Source organism: Callospermophilus lateralis, chromosome 2, assembly GCF_048772815.1.
Source record: "Callospermophilus lateralis isolate mCalLat2 chromosome 2, mCalLat2.hap1, whole genome shotgun sequence".
Taxonomy (NCBI): domain Eukaryota; kingdom Metazoa; phylum Chordata; class Mammalia; order Rodentia; family Sciuridae; genus Callospermophilus; species Callospermophilus lateralis.
The window spans coordinates 20,921,523-20,942,404 of NC_135306.1; the positions used below are offsets into that span (position 1 = coordinate 20,921,523).

Sequence of the window (20,882 nt, forward strand, 5' to 3'; positions counted from 1 at the left end):
CTGACATGGTTCTAAATGTATCAGCTGATAGATGGTAGGGAGATGACATTTGTATAGTTTTTACACTATTGAAAACTACCTATCATATGACTTTTGTAATTCAGAGGATGAGATTACGTTACCAGTGGTATTCTTGTCAGTTTCTTAGCCTTTTGGGCGGAGGGGGGAGTGGTACTGGGGATTGAATCCGGGGGCAGCATGCTAGGCAACTGTTCTGCCCCAGCCCTTTTTATTTTTTGTTGAAGCAAGGTCTTTCCAAGTTTTTATTTTTTAATTTTTGAATTTTTTTGGCAGGACTGAGGATTGAACATAGGACCTTGCTCATGCTAGGCAAATTGTCCACCAACTTAGCTATATCCTCAAGCCTTTTTTTTTTTTTTTTAATTTTGAGATGGGGTCTCACCGAGTTGCCCAGGATGGCCTTAAGCTTGTGATCCTCCTGCCTCAGTCACCTGAATAGCTGAGATTAGAGGTGTGCACACCACATTTGGCATGGAAGCCTTTTAAATAGATGTTGCCAAAATCATGTAGCCCTAGCTAGTAAACACTTCTGCTAGGGCTAGTAAACACTTTATATCTGTTTTGTGTCACCTACAAATTCAAGTCCATGTGATTTTATTAATACCTCCTCTGGTAAGCACTGTGCTGTGGGAGACAAAAAGATGAGTAAGACCTGGTCATGGAGAGATCACCTTGCAGAGCACCCTGCTTTGGCACACCAGTAGTCATTAAGTAAGCCAGGAGCAATTGTGGCGTGAGAGGCATCCTGGAGCTTCTGTGGTTTGGATTGGCTTAGAAACATTCTTGGGATTTTTACCTGGCAAGAGGGTGAAGAGATGCTCCAGGCAAAGGTCAAGATTGCTTAATCAAAGAGACACGGGGCTGCTCCAGGCACAGAGGTCAGCAGTAGACTCAACCCTGAGGTGATGTCTCAGCATCACTTCCCTGGGATTGTGGTTGAATCATTTAACATCTTTCTTCATGTCACTCCAACAATAAGACAGCACATACTCTGCCTGTGCCAGACATTGTCTAGACCAGTATTTTTCCAAAGTACAAAGTCTCACCCATTCCTGAAACCAACTTTATGGTTTTATGTGATATGACCATCAGTTTATTTCTGTGTGTATTTTACTTGTTTTGTCTGTTGTCTATTCCACTAATATGTAAAAAGGGCAAGAATTTTTGTCTCCTTCCATTCACCCTTTTTCCTCTTCTTCATTCACAAGTATTTTCCACTTGTAATAGTCCTTGGCATATAGTGAGTGTTAATACCTACTTGTTGAAAGAATGCGTGAAAGAATATATATATGACCTGGTTGCATTGTAAAATGTATCTAAAAAAATATTTTTCTAGTTGTAGATGGAAACCAAGTTTTTATTTTATTTATTTACCTCTATGTGGTTCTGAGGATCGAACCCAGTGCCTCACGCATGCAAGGCAAGTGCTTTACCACTGAGCTACAACTCCAGCCCCAAATGTATTTTTTTTTCCACTGTGAGTCAGGGCAAAGAAGCTTTGAAAGCCACTGCTAAATAATTCATATAACAATGCTTTAGTTAATTTCAGAGATGGATCCACAACCCCCCACCCCACCCGCACCCCCTCACAGTCTGTCAGCTGTCTCATTAAATTGTCTCCATTCCTTGCTTCAATTTGGCCTTTATGTGAGCTGAAGGACCACTCAAATAAGGGATTTGGCACAGATGGTTACAATAAGAATATGAGATAAAATAGAGAATGTGAATCCACTGTGCAATCCATGCCCACTACCAGAATCCTGTCAGCAGGAGTCCCATTGCAACAATATTGAAGTCAACCATATTTACTAACCGTTTTTCTTGTTCACCTCTGTATGCACAGTGCCCATTAGATGCCCAGTATTTCTTAAAAATGATCAAATAATAATATGGAGGGGCGGTGTAGCCCAGTGGTTAGAACACTTGTCTAGCAAGTGTGAGACACCAGGTTCAATCCTCAGCACCACATAAAAATAAATTAAAGGTACTGTGTCCATCTACAACTGAAAAAAAAATTTAAAGAATAAAATTTAAAAAAAAAATGAATATGGACCATGAAGAGCAGGAGTTTATAGTCACTGTCCTCAGGAGTCTTGACATCATAGAGCATGTGAGACAAGCACACAACTAATACTGGGTACAACCTGGTGAGGACAGGAGCCTGAAAGAACCAGTGAAGCTACAACAGAGAGGGCATTTGAACTTGACTTTCAAATGAGAGGATTTTAGCCAGGAAAGACAGGGAAGCCATACTCAAAGCAAAGGAAACGTCTGCCCAGGGGCAGGAGGGGAACAGGAATAGGGGCCATTATGAAGCTACCAGAAGTTCAATTTGCCAGAGCACAGATAGATTTGTGAAGATAGATAATTATAAATGAGACTGAGTGGAGTGGATTCATAATCAAGAGGGTTTTGAATTCCAGGATGTCCAGAGTCTTTAGCCTGGTACACAGCTAGAAGCCATTTTGGGCATAAGTAGGTATGAAAAAGGACTGATTGAACCCTCTTCAGCCTTCCACTGCACCAGAATGTGATGATGTTTTTAACTCCTGCTGTCTGCCTTAATGCCAGGGAAAAGCACCTTTGAAGATAATCCCTAGGTTCTCCTTAGACCCCTTTGCTTTCTCCCTCAGTAGTTGCATGTGTCATTTAAAGGTTATCTCTTCTGGGTGTGAATCAATGGAGAGCATATACTTAACATGCATGAGGCTCTGGGGTTAAGCCCCAGCACGAGAAATTTTTTTTTTTTTCCCCAAAATTGATCTTTTCAGTAATGCCTTCTGACTGGCCATGTATCTCAGTGATAGAGTACTTCCCTACCATGACCTGGATTCAATCCATAGTACCACAAAAACAAGTCAGCGATGCTTCTTTGAGCATCCCTATTTAAAACTTTCTCTCTTTCAACATACAATTTGGCTTAATTTTCTTATGTGGTGATTTACCATCCTCAAAAATAGAACATGATTAATTTTACCTTGTGTATCTTCTCCCACTAGGATATAAGAGTAATGACTGCAGATTTTTTTTTTAAGTTTCCTGATATTATGCCTGGTAAAGCATAGTGAGTGTTCAAATGTTTTAATGAATAAACAACAAAAAAAAGTCCAAAGGGAAAATTGGCACCTCAGTCTTCAGCAGTGGACTCTCTGAGAAGTAGACCCTCTTCCCAGGTGAAATGTACCCATGCAAAAAAACTATGCCTATCATTTTAGGGGGTTCCTGGACTCAGTGAAGACCACCCATGGGTCTCAAGTTAAAACCCTTTGATCAAAAGTAATTCACTACCTCACTGGATTCTTCTCTGACAGACTTTTGGAAATCTCGATGGCATAGATTTTATTACTGTTGAGAGTCTCCCAGGAGATTTTGAGCCTTGCAATATTGTAGCAAGTATAGTAAAACTGGCAGCAATAGTTCTGTTAAGAAAACATAATTATGTGCCAGCTCTTGATTAAGTTCTCTTTGGGAAACACCCAACAGTGAAACATAGGCTTTGAGCAGCCAAAGCTAAGGCACAAACCTCCATCCTGGAACATGCAGACCTTCATTAGAGAACTGGGGTATTGCCCTATTCACCCACTTTGTGTGTTAAATGCTCACAGATACAAAGCTGATCCTTTGAATAAACTTGGCTCCTTGGGAATGACAGATGCCTTGTAGGTGACAATGATTGACTTATGGGTTCAAAAGAAGGAGACAGAGGCGTAGGGAGAGAAGGACACCAGTATTGGTCCATTTGGACTGCTATGTCAAAATACCTTAGGTATTTTATAATACATAATTTATAAAGAATTTACTGCTTTTTTACTGCTTACGGTTCTGGAGGCGGGAATGTCCAAGATCAAAGCAGCAGATTCAGTGTCCAGAAAGAGCCTATTTGCTGGTCCACAGATGGTGTCTTCTATGCATCCCCACATGGTGGAAGGGACACACGAACTCCCTCACCCCTCTTTACAAGGACACAAATCCTATTCTGAAGGCATAACCTTTCACCTCCCAAATGGCCCACCTCCTATTACCATCACTTTGGGAGTTAGGTTTTAACACAAAATTTTGGGGTGAACACAAACAGATCATAGCAACGTCCTAGGCAGAAGGCGGGGTGAGAAGTGGGCACATGGCAGAGAGAGGGGACAATGGTGTAACATCAAGAGCTAGCAATCCTTGTGGATGGTTTGGAAATTTATCAGAAAGGCTTCAGAGAGAATAAGATTTGCAGTTAGATTTTCCCGGGAAGCAGTGGGGGATAGATTCGTGGAGGCAAGAAGATCACTCAGGTGGGTTTTAAGTAACATGGGCAAAATGGTGTGGGCTGACTGAGCTGGTGGCAGTGAGGAGAAAGAGAAGGGAAGAGATTTAAAGATACTCAGGCAGTGGAACAGATTGTGAAGTGTGGAGGAAGGAGGAAGTTCCTGGGATAACTTGGGTTTCTGGCAGCAAGGTAGTCAGAGATGCTATATCTTTGGGAAGGAAATGGGGTGAGATGTAGGCTTAAGGAGCCTGCCTCAACTGGGGTTCCACTAGAGAAATGTGCTCTGAAGTTTCAAGGCTTCACTCTCTGGGATGCATTAACACCTGCTTTTGCATCTAGAATGGTATTAATTATGTGCCTCTGTTATCTTTGGGAAACTGAGAAAATAAGCCCTCCAGTCATTTTCTGTGGTTCACATGGAGAACCCCAGTTGAGAAAGGTTTAGTAGATAACTTAGATCGACATATGCTAAGGCTGTGGGACTGGAAAGTGTCTAAGACTAAATCTGAGTATCAAACAATGAGAAAAGAAATCTAGAATCTAGAAGTGCAGCAGAAAACCCAAGAGACAATGGCACAAGCTCACATGGAAGCCAAAGAGCAGAGCATTCTGAGGCAGAGGGGGCCAAGCTGTTTCCCAACGTGTGGTGATTGCCATTAGTGATGCTACAAGGGGAAGAGAGGGCAAACATTTTTAATAGTAATAACTATGTACTGAGATTCAAGATGGCGGAATAGGGCTGGGGATAGAGCTCAGTTGGTAGAGTGCTTGCCTTGCATGCACAAGGCCCTGGGTTCAAATCCCCAGCACCACAAAAAACAAAGATGGCGGAATAGAGGAGTCAGCATTCTTGGCTAGTCCGCAGCATGAAACCAAGAAAGCAGACAGGCAGCTTCTCTGCAGGGTGAGTGAACAAAAGAAAAGTGTGTGTGGGGGGGGACTTTACTGGAACCTAAAACTGGACATTCAAAACAGACTGGGGACACTGGGCGTTGGAAATAATAAAATAAGGAAAAAAAATCCCCAGCAGTACAGCTGCTGCCACAGCCAGGCCAGAAGCTCCCCTCCAGCCAGAGAGGACCCTCCATGAGTGTAAAGGAGGGATAACGGGATTAAAAGAATCTGCATTTGGGGCAGGCCCGAGGCATGTCTGGGTACAGAGTGTTTTAGAGACCAAGGAGATTGACCGAGGACTTACTACACAATATCTGCGTGTGGGGAAAGAAGCCGCCATCTCTCCATACACTGTGCAGAGAACAAAGGAAGGTACCATTTTGCAGCTGCAGCCAGGGGTCTGGCAACAGAGGAAGCTGATTCCTGGCAAACCTGAGTTTGGCTGGACATACAGGATCAGTGAACACACAGGGCACGACATAGAGTGTTAAGTGACCAGGAGAAAAATCAGTTGTGGAGAGAGGTTTACACAGGGGGGCACCTGCTGGGAGAGATGCATCTGGCTAGGAAATCAAAAGGGTGGGGGTGGGAAATTGGAGACTGAACCAGACACCAGGAAACGTAGGGTCTGCAGGGGCCTAAGGGACTAAGAATTGGCTCCCCCATCACACAAGTGGAACCCAGGGGAGATCCCTGGGGTAGAGTCTCCCAGCATGGACTGTGAAGTACCTGGTGCTGGAGGTGAGCTCAATTAAAATCTCCAGACTAATCAGCATTCAGTGAAGAACCTGGAGCCTGCCTAAGCCTAAACCCTGCCTCCAGGAACTCCACCTGTGGGATTGATTACCTCTCCAGCAGCCCAGAAGGTGGAGCATCACCTCCAGAAGACCCCACCGAAAACTGCTCAGAAGAGAAGCTGAAAATATTTTGAACTCCAACAGAAAGAATTCTTTAACTTTTCTTCAAGACTTTTTTTTTTTTTTAATTCTTTTTCACTGTTTGTGACCTTAATGGTACATGGACATTTATACAGTTTCCTATTTTTATTTTTCTTCTCATCTCTAGCATTTCTGAAGCCAGTTATTTTACATGGATTTACATGGAATACTGGAGTCTGCATTCCTGGCTACTCCAGGGCATAGGATGTTTGGTTAGTATATTTTAGTTTGGTATTCTTTTTATCTTATTTACTTAAAAAAAAATATATATATATATATATATACACACACACACACACACACACACACTTTTTTAGTTGTAGTTGGACATTTATTTTTATGTGGTGCTGAGGATTGAACCCAGTGCCTTGCACTGCTAGTGCTCTACCACTGAGCCACAACCTCAGCCCCTGTATTCTGTTTGATTTTTGCTTTTTATATATTATTTTCTCCTGCTGCCCTTGATTCTCTTTTCTTCTGCTAGCAGCCAATCTTTATTGTTCTCTCTCTCTCTTCCTTTAATCTTTTACTTCTGTCTTCTTTCCTCCTCCCCCGTAATCATCACTTCCTATATCATTTCTGTTCTCTCCGTGTCCACCATCTGAAAATGTAAACCCCTTTGCAAATTTGCTGCTTTTTTAAAAATATTTTTTTAGTTGTCAATAGATCTTTATTTATTTATATGTGGTGATGAGAATTGAATCCTGTGCTTCACACATGCTAGGCAAGCGCTCTAAAACTGAGCCACAACCCCAGCCCAAACTTGCTGTTTTTATTATAGGCAATAACTGATCATATCATTTCTGTTTGTTGTGATAATTAGCACTGTAGATATCATAGTAGGAACTATTTGGTTTAATGATATAAATTGTTTGCATTGGTTGTTATTATTTGTCTCCCCCTAAACAGTGACGTACTAGAAACCTTCAGGGACAAGTCCACAGGGTAGACACTCTACTGCCTCAGATTCATACTGTTAGATGGGTAGAGACACAAACAACATGAAAAAGCAAGGGAACAAATCGCCCCAAGCAAACCAAGATATTGCAATAACAGAACCCAATGATACCACAGTGGAAGAAATGTCAGAGCAGGAGTCTAGAATGTACATAGTTAAACTGATCTGCAAAGTAAAGGATGATGAAAGAGAGCAAATACAAATAGTAAAAGATCACTTCAATAAAGACAGAGATTCTGAAAAAATAAACAAAACCCCAGAAATCCATGAAATGAAGGAAACAATAAACCAAATTAAAAATTCAATAGAAAGCTTCATCAACAGTCTGGACCACTTGGAAGACAGAACCTCAGGCATTGAAGACAAATATATAGTCTTGAAAACAGAGTTGATCATGGAGAGATGATGTTAAGAAACCATGAACAGAACTTCCAAGAATTATGGGATAACATGAAAAGGCCAAATTTAAGATTTATCAGGATGGATGAAGGCGCAGAGATACAAACCAAAGGAATGCATAATCTTTTCAATGAAATATCAGAAAATTTCCCAAATTAAAAAATGGGAATGGAAAATCAAATAAATACAAGAAGTTTACAGGACACAAAATGTGCAAAATTACAATAGACTAACATCAAGGCACATTATAATGAAAATGCTTAGCATACAGAATAAGGATAGAATTTTAAAGGCAGCATATAAGGGGGAACCAATAAGGACCTCAGCTGAGTTGTTAACCCAGACCCTCAAAGCTAGGAGGTTCAATAATAACTATACCAAACTCTGAAAGAAAATGAATGCCAACCCAGAATCCTATATCCAGCAAAATTAAGCATCAGACTTGAAGATGAAATAAAAACCTTCCATGATAAACAAAAATAAAAAGAATCCCAACCAGAAAGCCTGCACTTCAGATGAAGTGAAAAAAAAAAGTGAAAACCAGCCAAGAGAGGAACTACACCAAATGAATAGTCAATCAAAGGAGAAAATAATTCAAATGAAAGACTAGAAATAAACCAAAATGACCAGGAACACAAATCATATCTCATTAATAACTCTGAACATTAATGGCCCAAACTCATCAATCTAAAAACATAAGACTGGCAGATCAGATTAAAAAACAAGAGACTCCCTCATAGGCAAAAACATCCATAGATGGAAAGTAAAAGGATAGGGGAAAAAAAATCACTCACATGGATCACATAAACAAGCAGGAGTTTCTATCCTCATACCAGATAAAGTGGACTTTAAGCCAAAGTTAATCAGAAGGGACAAAGAAGGACATTTCATACTGCTTACAGGAATTGTGCATCAACAAGACATAACAACCATAAATATTTATGCCCCTAAACAATGGAGCATCTATGTAGATCAAACAAACCCTTCTCAACTTCAAGAATCAAAGAGACCACAACACAATAATACTGGGTTTGAATATTTTTATCCACATATATGAATACAAATATAAATATATGTGAAAATATTTAAATGGACATAGATTTATATATAGTTATTTTTCTTTTGAGATAGATATAACCAAATATAAATTTGGTTATAGTTGTTTTTCTTTTGAGATGGATGTTTACAATTTCTTTTAGTTTATGATTATGTAACTGAATATAAATGAAAATGCATGAGCAGGAAAATTTGGTTGCTGTTAGGATATATACAATTTTAGTAAAATACAGGATATGATTATGTATCTGAATATATGAAAATTCTTGGGTAGGATTTTGGTACATATGTGTGTGTGTATATATGTATATAAAAATGTATATATAAACATATACAGGATATATGTGAAAATATGTATGGATATTCAAAGTAATATTTATAATTTTTGTTTAAAAGTCTCACGATTATTTAAAAGGTAGGGTTAGGTTTAGTTCTGAGTTAAGATTTTGGTTTAGGGGACAGGTTACTTTTGGAACATATCAAAATTTACATATATATATATATATATATATGTAAATATATATATATATATACACACTTTTATCTGTAGATATTTTTAAGGTAATAAGCAATATTGATATATTACATTTGAAATCTGGGTTATGCCTATGGAAATGAGTGTATATAAAGTATCTATGGGTTTTTATGTGAATTTATATCCCCAAATACATAGGTACATTCATGTAAAATGTTATGGTCTGTATGTACAGAGGTTTCTCTGAGGTATATTGGTAGGTATAGAACTAATATAGAAATGGTTAGGGTTAGTTTAGGAATTGAACTTTTTTATCCATATATAGGAATACAAATATACATGTAAAAATAGACATGAAAAAATTTAAATGAATATAAATTTGGTTATAGTTGTTTTTCTTTTGAGATGGATGTTTAAAATTTCTTTTAGTTTATGATTAGTAACTGAATATATATGAAAATGCATGAGCAGGAAAATTTGGTTGCTGTTAGGATATATTTATATACATATGAATGTATATAAACATAGGGACATATATGTGAAAATATATATGGATATTCAAATTAGAAATAAAATACAAAAATAAAGACATGTATTTATATCTATTTATTGCAAGCAATACAGCATTTATGTAGTATTAGTAACCATACTAATAGTTACTATTTTATCTAGATAGTTACTACACACTAGGCATTGTTCTGTGTGATATATATATATAAATCTTATTTAATCCTCACAATAACCCTATGAGGTAGACATTATGTTACTCTTGTTTTTTTTTTTTTATTTTTATTTTTTCTAGTACTGGGAATTAAACCCAGGAGCATTCTACCAGAGCTGCATTTTTATTTTTATTTTAAGGCAGGGTATCACTAAATTGCCCACGCTGGCTTCGAACTTGTGATCCTTCTGCCTCAGCCTCCTGAGTAGCTGGGATTTGATTATAGGCGTGCACCATCACGCCTGGCTGTCTTACACCTTAAAGACGAAACAACTGAGGTGCAGAGATCATGGAATTAGTAAAAGGTAGAGTTCAAATTTTATTCCAGGACCTCTATTTTCTTTAAAGTACCTATTTTTTGCTTTAATATAAATTCAGGTAAAAAAATCAATGTAAAATAAATATCAAATAATAGGACAGATGTACTATCACAAAAGTTGTGAAAGTGGCACATCATTGACTGTCACTTGGGAGACTGCACCCTGACTGGATAGTTACATTGAGAAATTATGAGAGCAAGAGAACTACATGGTAGCGAACTATACATAGTCTACACATGCACTGAAAATACTACTCAAAAGAAAATGAGGATCATAGTTCTTCCTGTCTAGGAGCAGGCGAAATGTCATCCTTTCAGTTCTGAGCTTTTATCCATGGGACCGATGACAACAACAAAGCACAAATACAGTTAACCGTTAACTTTCAAAAATGTATGTTTTGGGGCTGGGGATGTGGCTCAAGCGGTAGTGCACTCGCCTGGCATGCGTGCGGCCCGGGTTCCATCCTCAGCACCACATACAAACAAGGATGTTGTGTCCGCCGAAAACTAGAAAATAAATATTTAAAAAAAAAATGTATGTTTACTAGTGGGGGTTAGATTCTTTAAAATTGTCTGAAAGATTCACTGGGTTCTTTAAATTTGACCAAACTCTTGGTGAACAGTATTACTGTAGTTAAATATATTAGAAATGTGTGAAATTATTTTCCTCAATTGCCTTCTGAACATTGGAAAAATTCCTCAGGAATTTTAATTTCTCTTCCTTATTTCTTTGGGAGCCCATGAGAAATACAAGAATCTTTCTTATTGCTGAAATACATCTTGTTTAATGTCTTTCATATCCGTGGTGTCTTATCCGAAAAAATGGCAGTGAAAATGCTCCTACGCACAGAAATGAATAGAAGAGGGAAACCAAAAGAAAGAGAAGAAAAAAGAAATGCACTGGGGAAGGAAGACGGCGCAAACACCTTCTGAAATAAGCCAAGACATAGTGGTCGCGAGGGACTCCCTACTGGGACATATGTTGTGATACCAGGTGTGAGTGCACAGGCACCAGGCAGCCAGAGGCCCCTGTCGCCTCTACCCCCTTCCCTGCTGGTGCTCCCGGAGGTTCTCTCTTCCAGGTAGCAACTCCTTGAGGAACGTTTGTCCCAAGACCTAGGGAAAGGCCAGGTACCATTCCAGACCCTTGCACCTCCTGCCCCAGCTGTCAATCTTCTTAGTACTTTCTCATGGTTGGATCACGAATCTGTCCATCATATGCACAGTTGTTTTAGGGAGGGGGGAGGACCCAAGATTTTCTTTATTAAAGAAAGAGAACTACTTCTTTATTAAAGGAAGAGAACAGGCTCCATCAGAGCCAGGTACAAATGAGGTCAGGTTGACAGTAACAACTCAACCTTCTGTCCCTTCGTGGGCTCGCCTGAAACTCCTCCTCTGGTCTCAGGTGTGTTTGCCAGGACCAGCATCCTCATCTCTCTGTGGTACCTCCTTTCAGCTAGGAGATGCTGGGATTTTAGAAGATTGGGAGAAGGGTTACATAATCTCGAGTACAGGAGCAGATTGATTTTTTAAGAAAATACAACAACAACATCTCTTATGGAAAATTTTAAACATATAGGCCCGGCGCGGTAGTACACACCCCTAATCCTAGAGACTCTGAAGGCTGAGGCAGGAGGATCACAACTTCAAAGTCAGACCCAGTAACTTAGTGAAGCGCTAAGCAACTGGTGGGGGTGGGGGTGGGGGGCTGTGCTCAGTGGCTAAGCACCCTTGGTTTCAATCCCTAATACCAAATTTTAAAAAGAAATTTAAAAAAAATACAAAAGATCATTATCGTCAAAGAAAAAAACACACACACACAAAAGTAGAGTATAATGAAACCCCACCTACCCATCATTTTAACAATCCACTCAAGGCCAATTTGTTTATCATCTATGTTTCCAATTACTCCACCATTCCCAATTATTTTGAAGAGAATCCTTAAATATTTCAAAGTATGTCTCAAAAAAAAAAAACAATTCTTTTTAAAAACATATTTGATGCAGGATTTTTAAGAACTAGGTTTTTGCATGCAAAATGCTGCACGCACATATGCACTTTCCCAGGAAAAAGTCCAGAGCTTTTCATCAAATTTTTTTTTAACTTTTTCTTCTTCTTCTTCTTCTTCTTCTTCTTTTTTTTTTTTAAATCATGCTTGTGGGGCTATGGCTGTAGCTCAGTGGTGGAGTCAGTACCTAGCACATGTGAGGCGCTGGGTTTGATCCTCAGCACACATAAAAATAAATAAATCATGCTAGTAGCATCTTCCTGTCTTACTCTCCCCAAAGAAAGAGTGATAATCAAAAGCAAATAACAGGGCTGGGGTTGTGGCTCAGTGGTAAAGCACTCGCCTACTGTGTGTGAGGCCCTGGGTTTGATCCTCAGCACCACATATAAATAAAATAAAGGTATTGTGTCCACCTACAACTAAAATAAATAAATAAATATATCAAATAACAGGGCTGGGGTTTTGGCTTAGTGGTAGAGCACTTGCATAGCATGTATGAGTACTGGGTTCAATCCTCAGCACCATGAATAAACAAACAAACAAACAAATAAATAAATAAATAAATGTCCGTGGACAACTGGGAAAAAAAAAAAAAAACTATCTTAAACTCAAACAAAAAAGCAAATAACAGCTGCAGCAAAGCAAACCAAGAGCGAGCATCATGTTTAGGAGATCATCGGATTTCTAAACTAAAGTTTAAAAAATTATAGTAAAACATCGAGAAAAGAGTCATGGAGGATCAATAATTCTTAAGAAAACATCTCATCTTTTTCACCATTACCACATTATATTCTATGGGGAATATTTTTCAGAAACTTGTTTCTTAGATTCTAACTGTTTAGAGAGCTATACATTTCAAAACTTAAAACTTAAGAATTTTTGAGGATTCAATATAATCTGCCAAAGTAATAAAAATTAAAGAGCAGCAAGCCACTACTTAAAGGCATATATACAAGGGTCAATATATGATCACTATGAGATCTTTCCGAATGGGGCACCAGCCTGACCAGTAAAGCAAATCCATCAGAGGAGTAGAGGAGTGTCAACTGGAACAACATGTTCACCAAGAACATTAATAGCTCAGAAACACTAGTTATGGGTATGAGATTGCTTACAATATTCTAATATTGCAAAATACAAAGAAAAGCATTATTTCCAGAAATATGATACTAAAATAAAAAAATATTTAGAAGCCATATGCATTGGAGATTAAATTGAGATAACTTGGTTATTCAAGAAAGCAGACATAAAATATACATTCATTTTTTATTTTTCAAAAAAAATCTGAGTTGAACAGTCAAGCTGCATGTACATAAATCAAACCAGGCACGGCAACTTTTAAAAAAAACAAAACAAACCCAAAACCCAGAACCTTGCAAATTGTTAACAGACTCTACTAGACTATCAACTAGAGGGCTGAACTAGACAAACAAGAAAATATCTTTCAACACTTGACATCTGATGATAAAAAATAGACGTGACACCGATTTTCCCATTTGTGTGCTCCCACATGCATGTGTGCCCAGGTGTAGACACTTAGGAGGAAGAAAAAGTTGGAAATGCTGCACTAAAATCATTTAAATTACTGAACTGAAGTCACTCTGAATGATGTTTCCAGTAATAAGAAATTATGGACATCCTTCTCTGTTAGAAAATACATATCCAGAACAATAAAAACATTATGAACAGTTTGTTATTTGAAAAATACAACCACATAGAAAATATTAATTTTTACATACAAGCATTGCATTTCTTATCTAAGTGGTTAAATTGAACAGACATTTGTCAGTCACAGCTAAGCAAGAGGACCCTGGGAAGGTGATACTTGGAATCTATTCAGAAGAGATTCCCTCCAACTCTGAGAAGAGGTTTTGTTGTGTTTCAGAATGAAAAACTAAGCAAATGCAAAGCAACCTATGAACTACTCATTGCTAAATTTAAAGCAAATATGCTTGTGTCACTGAAAATTTAGTCAAGAGTTTAAACTGGCAAGACAACTTGGAGCACAGACTAACCATGTTTTCAAGTCCTTCCAGTGCAAATGAATGAAACAAAATAAAACAAAACCCAACTTTAATGCTACTATTGACATTACAGACTCCAGAAGTACAGAGGATTAAAACCAGGGCCTTCTGTATGAAGCACTACACCATGAGCTATATCCCCAGCCCTTAATATCTGAATTTCGTAAAATTTCAAGTACAGCTAAGAAAAGCACCTCACTCCCCTGGTTAGCTACCGACATTTAAAATTGAACTTTTCTTGTATTTGCATTCTGAAAAAAGCTTCCTTTTTCCTAATTGCTTTTATTTATTTATTTATTTAGGTGGTGCTGGGGATTGAACCCAGGGCATTTTGCATGCAAGACAAGCACTCTACCAACTGAGCTACATCTCCAGCCCCTCTGGATTGCTGTTTAAAGGACATATATCCTGCATTTGTTTAATTCTGTACTTGTTGTTAGTCCTCTGTTAGCTTTCCCTTGCCATGACAAAATATCTGAGAAAACCAGCTTAGAGGAGGAAATATCTATTTTTGCTCAGTCTCAGTTCATGGTCTGCTGGCTCCAGTGATTGTAACCCTGTGGCCAGCGCAGAATCATAATGGTGGAACCAGGGCCTGGAGGAGTAAGGCTGCTCACCTCCTGGCAGCCAGGAAGCAGACAGAGCTTCACGGTCACACCCACAGGGAACCTACTTCTAACAGGGCCTACCTCCTGAAATTTCCGCCATATCCCAATAGTGCCAACTGGAGACCAAGCCTTCAACCCCCATAAGCCTTTGGGGGACATTCCAGATCCAAACTCAACAAGTTCTGAGTTTGAGGCAAGTGTAACAGCACATGGGATGGAATCAACCACCTCGCATCTAGACTCTCAGACCCCAGGACAGAGGTAGGGACTTCTGGACTTGACTCACTTGGAAGCAGCAGACACACTATTATTTCACAGTAAGAGCGTTCCCCACCCCCTTTCTTTTTTTTAAATTGGTCACAGGGAAAATTCAGAACAAAAGGCATATTTGAATTTTCTATTTATAATGTAGTTATGCATTATTTCAGTCATAAAAATGAAGAAATAATGCTGTACTATTGAAACTATTTTTAGGTACATCTTGTATTAATCTAATTCATTCATGTGAGGATTGGGGCACTTTTAGATATGTTGCTTCCAGCAGTATTTTCCATTTAAAGGCACACTTGCCCTTCTTCTAGGGGATAGTGACCTGATGTTTAACTCTGGAGTCCCTTGAAATTATGATACTAAGAGAATATTGTTTTTGTTTTTTTCCAAACCAGGATTTGTAGGTTGCAGTATCATTCATTATCTTTATATGAATAGTACATGATGCAATTTTTTCCCCTCAAAATTGTTTCCTGGCAGTCGGTGCTATTGAGAAGTCTGACTCCAGATGCCCTGGTTTTCTTATAAGCAACCTGTTGCTCTTTCTCTTTGATGCCAGAAGAATTTTTCACTTTCTGTGGGAGTTTAACATTTTTGCCAAGAAGACCTTAATTACTGATCTCTTTTTCACGTTTTTGGGGGTGGAGGGAGGCTGAATGTGCAGTGAGTCTTTTCCATCTTTTGGGGGGGTACTAGAGACTGAACTCAGGGGCACACAGTCACTGAGCCACATCCCCAGCCCTGTTTTATATTTTATCTAGAGACAGGGCCTCACTGAGTTGCTTAGCGCCTCACTTTTGCTGAGGCTGGGTTTGAACTCACATCCTACTGCCTCAGCCTCCCAAGCTGCTGGGATTACAGGTGCATGCCACCGCTCCATTTTAGTTCTTTTACCTTTTTCTCATAACTCGTTCTCATGTAAAAACTTACTATTGTTGCATAGAAGCAAATCTTGTTTTCAATTAGGACAAAGAGAATCCTAACATTTTCTTGCTTCCTACATTTCAGCATTCAATTTTCAAGAATGTTCTGGAAGCTGTTCATTTTCTTTGGTTCTGTCACTTTTTTTTTTTTTTTTTTGTCCTGGGCATTGATCCCAAGAGTGCTTTCCCACTGTGCCACAGTCCCAGTCCTGTGTATTTTTAAATTTTGAGACAGGGTCTTGATAAATTGCTGAGGCTGGCCTCAAACTATAGTCCTCGTGCCTCAGTGTCCTGAGTCACTCGAATTATGGGCATGTGCCAGCGCACTTGGCTGTCTTACTTTTTTATATGCCTCATTTCACCTTTTTAAACTCACTGCTAATCTTTATATGTGGTTCTTTCTTCACAGACCCTGCCCACTTGTCAACTCCCTTTTTCAGTCAAATCCCAGGTTGATGGTAAGGTAAGGTGAGTCCATATTTCTAGGTCCAATTTTCCATTTACCACTTTCCCAATGAAGTAGCCTTCTTATCCTTTCTATTTTCTGGGTTTTTTTTTTTTTTTTTAATCGCCAAGCCAATGTTATATATGAAAAATCAAAATACTTGCACGCTGTGCTACCCAGGCTTTTACTGTTTAGGCCTTCACCTGATGGGCTTTATTCTCAGAATATACTGTGGTCTTCTAGTCCCTCTCTGCTTTCTGCTCATGTTTTAGCCCTAGGATGTGGAGTCCAGGGCTGAATGAAGAGGAGGTGTGTTGGGAAAAGGAAGAGGGTAGGATCCATGGGATCTAGAACTTCCTCTTCATGGTATAGCACTGGGTATGAGGTTCAGAGACTGAATAAGGAGATAGATATGGTGGGGAAAGAGGTCAAACACTATATAGCTTTCAGATTTTCAACTTCGCTATGACCTGGAAGGTTTTACCACAGTCCCCCTCCGAATGCCTCATAAATTGCACCAGCTACTTCTAGATGGTCAAGTTGAGATTTGCTCTTCATATGTGTCTTCATGTCTTCTGGCATGGTGAGAGCAGCTCACTGATGTCATTATGCCAGATGCAATTCTACTAATTAATTTTTTTAAATCCCAGTCTTCTCAGCTATGATATGAAGGAAAGAGTTCTGGACCAGTTTTCTAGTCCTGAACCTAGTACTTAAGGTCTGGCTTGACTTGGATGGGCTCTTTCTTATCTCTGGGCTTTAATTTCCTTATGGGTAAAATGAGGGAATTTGGCTAGATGACCTTAAAGTCACCTGTAACCTGTTGTCTTTTAAGTCTCAAAATAAAAAATAAATATGACTTGATAAAGAATAGAAAATAAATGACTAAATAAGTATATTTTGCTCTAAGAGTGCTTTAGTCTAAACACTATATAAATCCTGACACAAAAATTAAAAAGCAAAAGTAAAACACCTGAGCAAGTAATTGTGATATAGATTAGGAATTTCTTTACATTTTAAGCAGTGGTTCCCATGTCAAAAACAGGTGCAGTTTATAAATTAACTGTTAATAAAGCAAATGCCCTAAACATCTACCCTTTAAGGTGATAACAGTAAATATAAATTATATAATGGGACAGAAGGTTCTTGGTAGGCACAAGTGTTATATTCATTCATTGAAAACCATTAGGCTTTTCGGGAATTATTAAATGGTACAAAGTGATGAATGAATTAGTAAGACAGGATAGACAAACTGTTAACACAGTAAGGCTGAGGAGGGGGATATTTCCCAAACAAATGAAAACTTTTTAAAAAAGGTTAAATGGACCTCTATGGGCCTAAAGTAGGCAGCTTTTTCTTATAGACTGAGTTTTGGATTTGGAGTCAGAAGATCTGCCTTCAAATTTAAGTTCTTCAATTTGCTAGTTCTGTATTGCTGTGAGAAGTTTAACTTTTCTGAGCCCTTGTTTCTTAATATGCAAAATGGAATAATTAAATGCACTTTGCAGAACTATTATGAAAATATGAGGCAGCTGTGAGAAAACCCTTAGCATAGTGATAGATCTGAAACTTCGAGAAGTTTTTTTTCAGAATTACTGATTTTAATACCCATTAGTGTATAATAATGAAGTTAAATAAATGCCATTTCTCAATTTAAAACAGTGACAAAGGGCTGGGGATGTGGCTCAAGCGGTAGCGCGCTCGCCTGGCATGGGTGCGGCCTGGGTTCAATTCTCACCACCACATACAAACAAAGATGTTGTGTCCGCCGATAACTAAAAAATAAATATTAAAATTCTCTCTCTCTCTCTCTCCCTCTCTCACTCTCTCTTTAAAAAAAAAACAGTGACAAAAATATAGAAAAAAATTATATTGTTTATATTTTTAAAAATCTAGATTTTCTGGCATTGTCTAGATAAGAGCCAAATAACAATTTCAATTTTTTGTGCAGATATTTCTGAGAAATAGCAATGTTGCTTAGTTCATTAAATAGCCATGTTTTAACTGATTGATGCAGTTTCTGGATTCTTCTAGAAGCTTTTTTTTTTAAAAAAATATTAATTTTTTTAGGTGTAGATGGACACAACACAATGCCTTTATTTTTATGTGGTACTGAGGATCGAACCCGGTCCCACCCGTGCTAGGCAAGCGCTGTACCGCTGAGCCACAATCCCAGCCCTAGAAGCTTTTAATAAATCAGTAGATGTAACAAAAAGCACAGTTAAGTGCAAATTAATCAACCAGTTATACTGACTATAAAATATTTAGAAGCTTGTTCTCCTCTCAATGGGGGAGGGGGTTATCAAATCACTATTAATAATAATGAACTACTATGCATCCACAGATTATCCAACATGTTTTTGGTCATATTTCCTGAAATGGTTAGTTTCCATATTTGCTGCATTAGATCATTAATAAAATGCTTTAATTTAACAATCTGATTCTGATCAACAATGAAACATGGGGAATGTCTCTGCATTCTTGGACTGTAAACAAAACTAGAAGTACATGATCATAACAGGCAAAGCTTGCTCCAAGGATGGGAGCCTTCCTTAAAGGGGAGTTTTGGGAAATCTGGTGACATCAGATACAGAATCTTCCAGGTATGTTAGTTTAATCATCATTCCTCGTGGCTTGCTCTCAGAAAGAGAGTGGAGTGTAGGTCACCAATCCACCTGCCTCATGTTTTAATTGATTCATTTTAATGGGAAAATACAACAAAGATCTTTACCTACAAACACTGACTAAATAACTGAATATTTTAGCACACAGCATTAAAAATTCACCCCAAAGTAAAAACTATTTGACATATATACAACTTTGAAACTTTGAATACATTCTATTTGGAGCTTTTAATTTCTAAATGTGTATGGGCTGCAACTTGAAGAGCATTTAGAGAAAAGAAAGTAACTCTTTTTCAAAATCTTCACTGTTTACATTCATTGATACCTTAAGTTAACTGGCTACTAGCTCAAAATTATTTAGCAATCCATATCTCATGAAAGCAACAAAGTGTTGCATATTTGATAATGATAAATTTTAAATGCTGTTTATTTAAGTAATAACAATGTGGCTAGTATTAACCTAAACTGAGAAAATTAATCAACATTCTGCTTCTTAGAGGGTAACATTGTTCACTGTGGAGATGATTCATTCCACTGATCGCACTTCAGAGCTAAGGACAGTGACACCAGAATTTGCCTAAATGAAGCAGTCAAGCAGCTCCCAGTAATCTTTCAACTTCATTAAGAAGCTTCAGTTTCTACACAAATAATACTTCATTTAGATTATGTTAATCACTGTGTCTATTAACATGCAGATAATGCTTGATGCTTTCAATAAGAACTGAATTAAAATAAAAATGAGAGTAACAGAGTTTCACATTTCTTCAAACACCATTTATCAGTTAGGGCAGACTAATGAATACAATCCAAGGAAAGCTGGACAATGTCACATGACCCATGACCAAGGAGACCATTTTTTTTTTTTTCACAGCTTTGGTTAGATTACTTCCATAATATTCCTTTTTTTTTTTTTCAAACACACAAAACAATGGAAAAACTTTTCATAAAGCCTCTTAAGGCATCTCTGTTCTTCCTTGTTTTTGCTTGTAAGTGAGGTATCAGGGCTTGGTTGTGTGGAGGTAGAATTCATGGGCATAAATGCATTAACTTGACCAGATTACTGGGTTTGATTTCCTCTTCCAAGTTTAGCAGTTTAAGAAAGAAAGAATCTCCATAATGAAAGAAGTAAGTGGCCTAATGCAGATGAGCTGGAAAATATTAATTATTGTAAAAAGTTGTAACTAAAAAAGTGACACTGCATGCTTATGATGTCTGTGTTGAATTCTTCATGTTTAATCAGATCTTACCCATCAAGTGACACCCTATCATTTCTACCAATCTATGCTCCTAGCAGGAAGGCCTACTGCATTCTGGGAATGTGGTACCCAGAGCTCCTTTTGGAGCAGACACAGAAGGTGTCACAGGTGTAGGCTCTCCCTAAGACTCCACAGGTCCTCTCCTACCATACCTCCATTCCCCTCGCAGGGACAGAGGCAACTTGTATCTAGGCACACTTGCAAGTTCTTGACATTTATTCCAGCTGGAGAATACAAAAAACCCCAAAGTGGAGAAAATGTCTTAACCTCCCACTCCTCTTGGAATTTTTCTTTCTCCTGCCTAGGTCAAGAGCAGTAAATCAAGGTGTTCAGGGGGAATGGTAGAGAGCCAACTGGAAAGACAGTTCAACTGCCTCAGCTGAACAGCTAGAATAAGCTCTCCTAGCCCCTGAAGGTCCCCTGAGGACAGGCATGGCCATACACATGGATAGGTACTTTGCCAAGTTAGCAGGCTTGCCAGGCTTTACCACATGCAAATCTGAAGCGTGTGTATACACACAACACACACACACACACACAAATACACAACAGGAAAAGTACCTCGTACAGTGGGTGGCACCTGGTAGCAACAGGTGGATGTGCTTTCTTCCTCACACCCACTCCCCAGGGAGACAGGTGATGCTGAGACAGGCCTTTTCATTCCATCAGCTGTCACTGAAGATTTGCC

At 38.5% G+C, this 20,882-nt stretch overlaps 1 non-coding gene across 1 annotated transcript; it reads right to left on the bottom strand.

The window, feature by feature from the left end:
• Positions 1-14,368: 14,368 nt before the first annotated feature.
• On the bottom strand, positions 14,369-14,441 carry Trnaa-ugc (transfer RNA alanine (anticodon UGC)). Its single transcript has one exon. It is a non-coding gene; the product is annotated as a tRNA-Ala (tRNA).
• Positions 14,442-20,882: the final 6,441 nt, after the last annotated feature.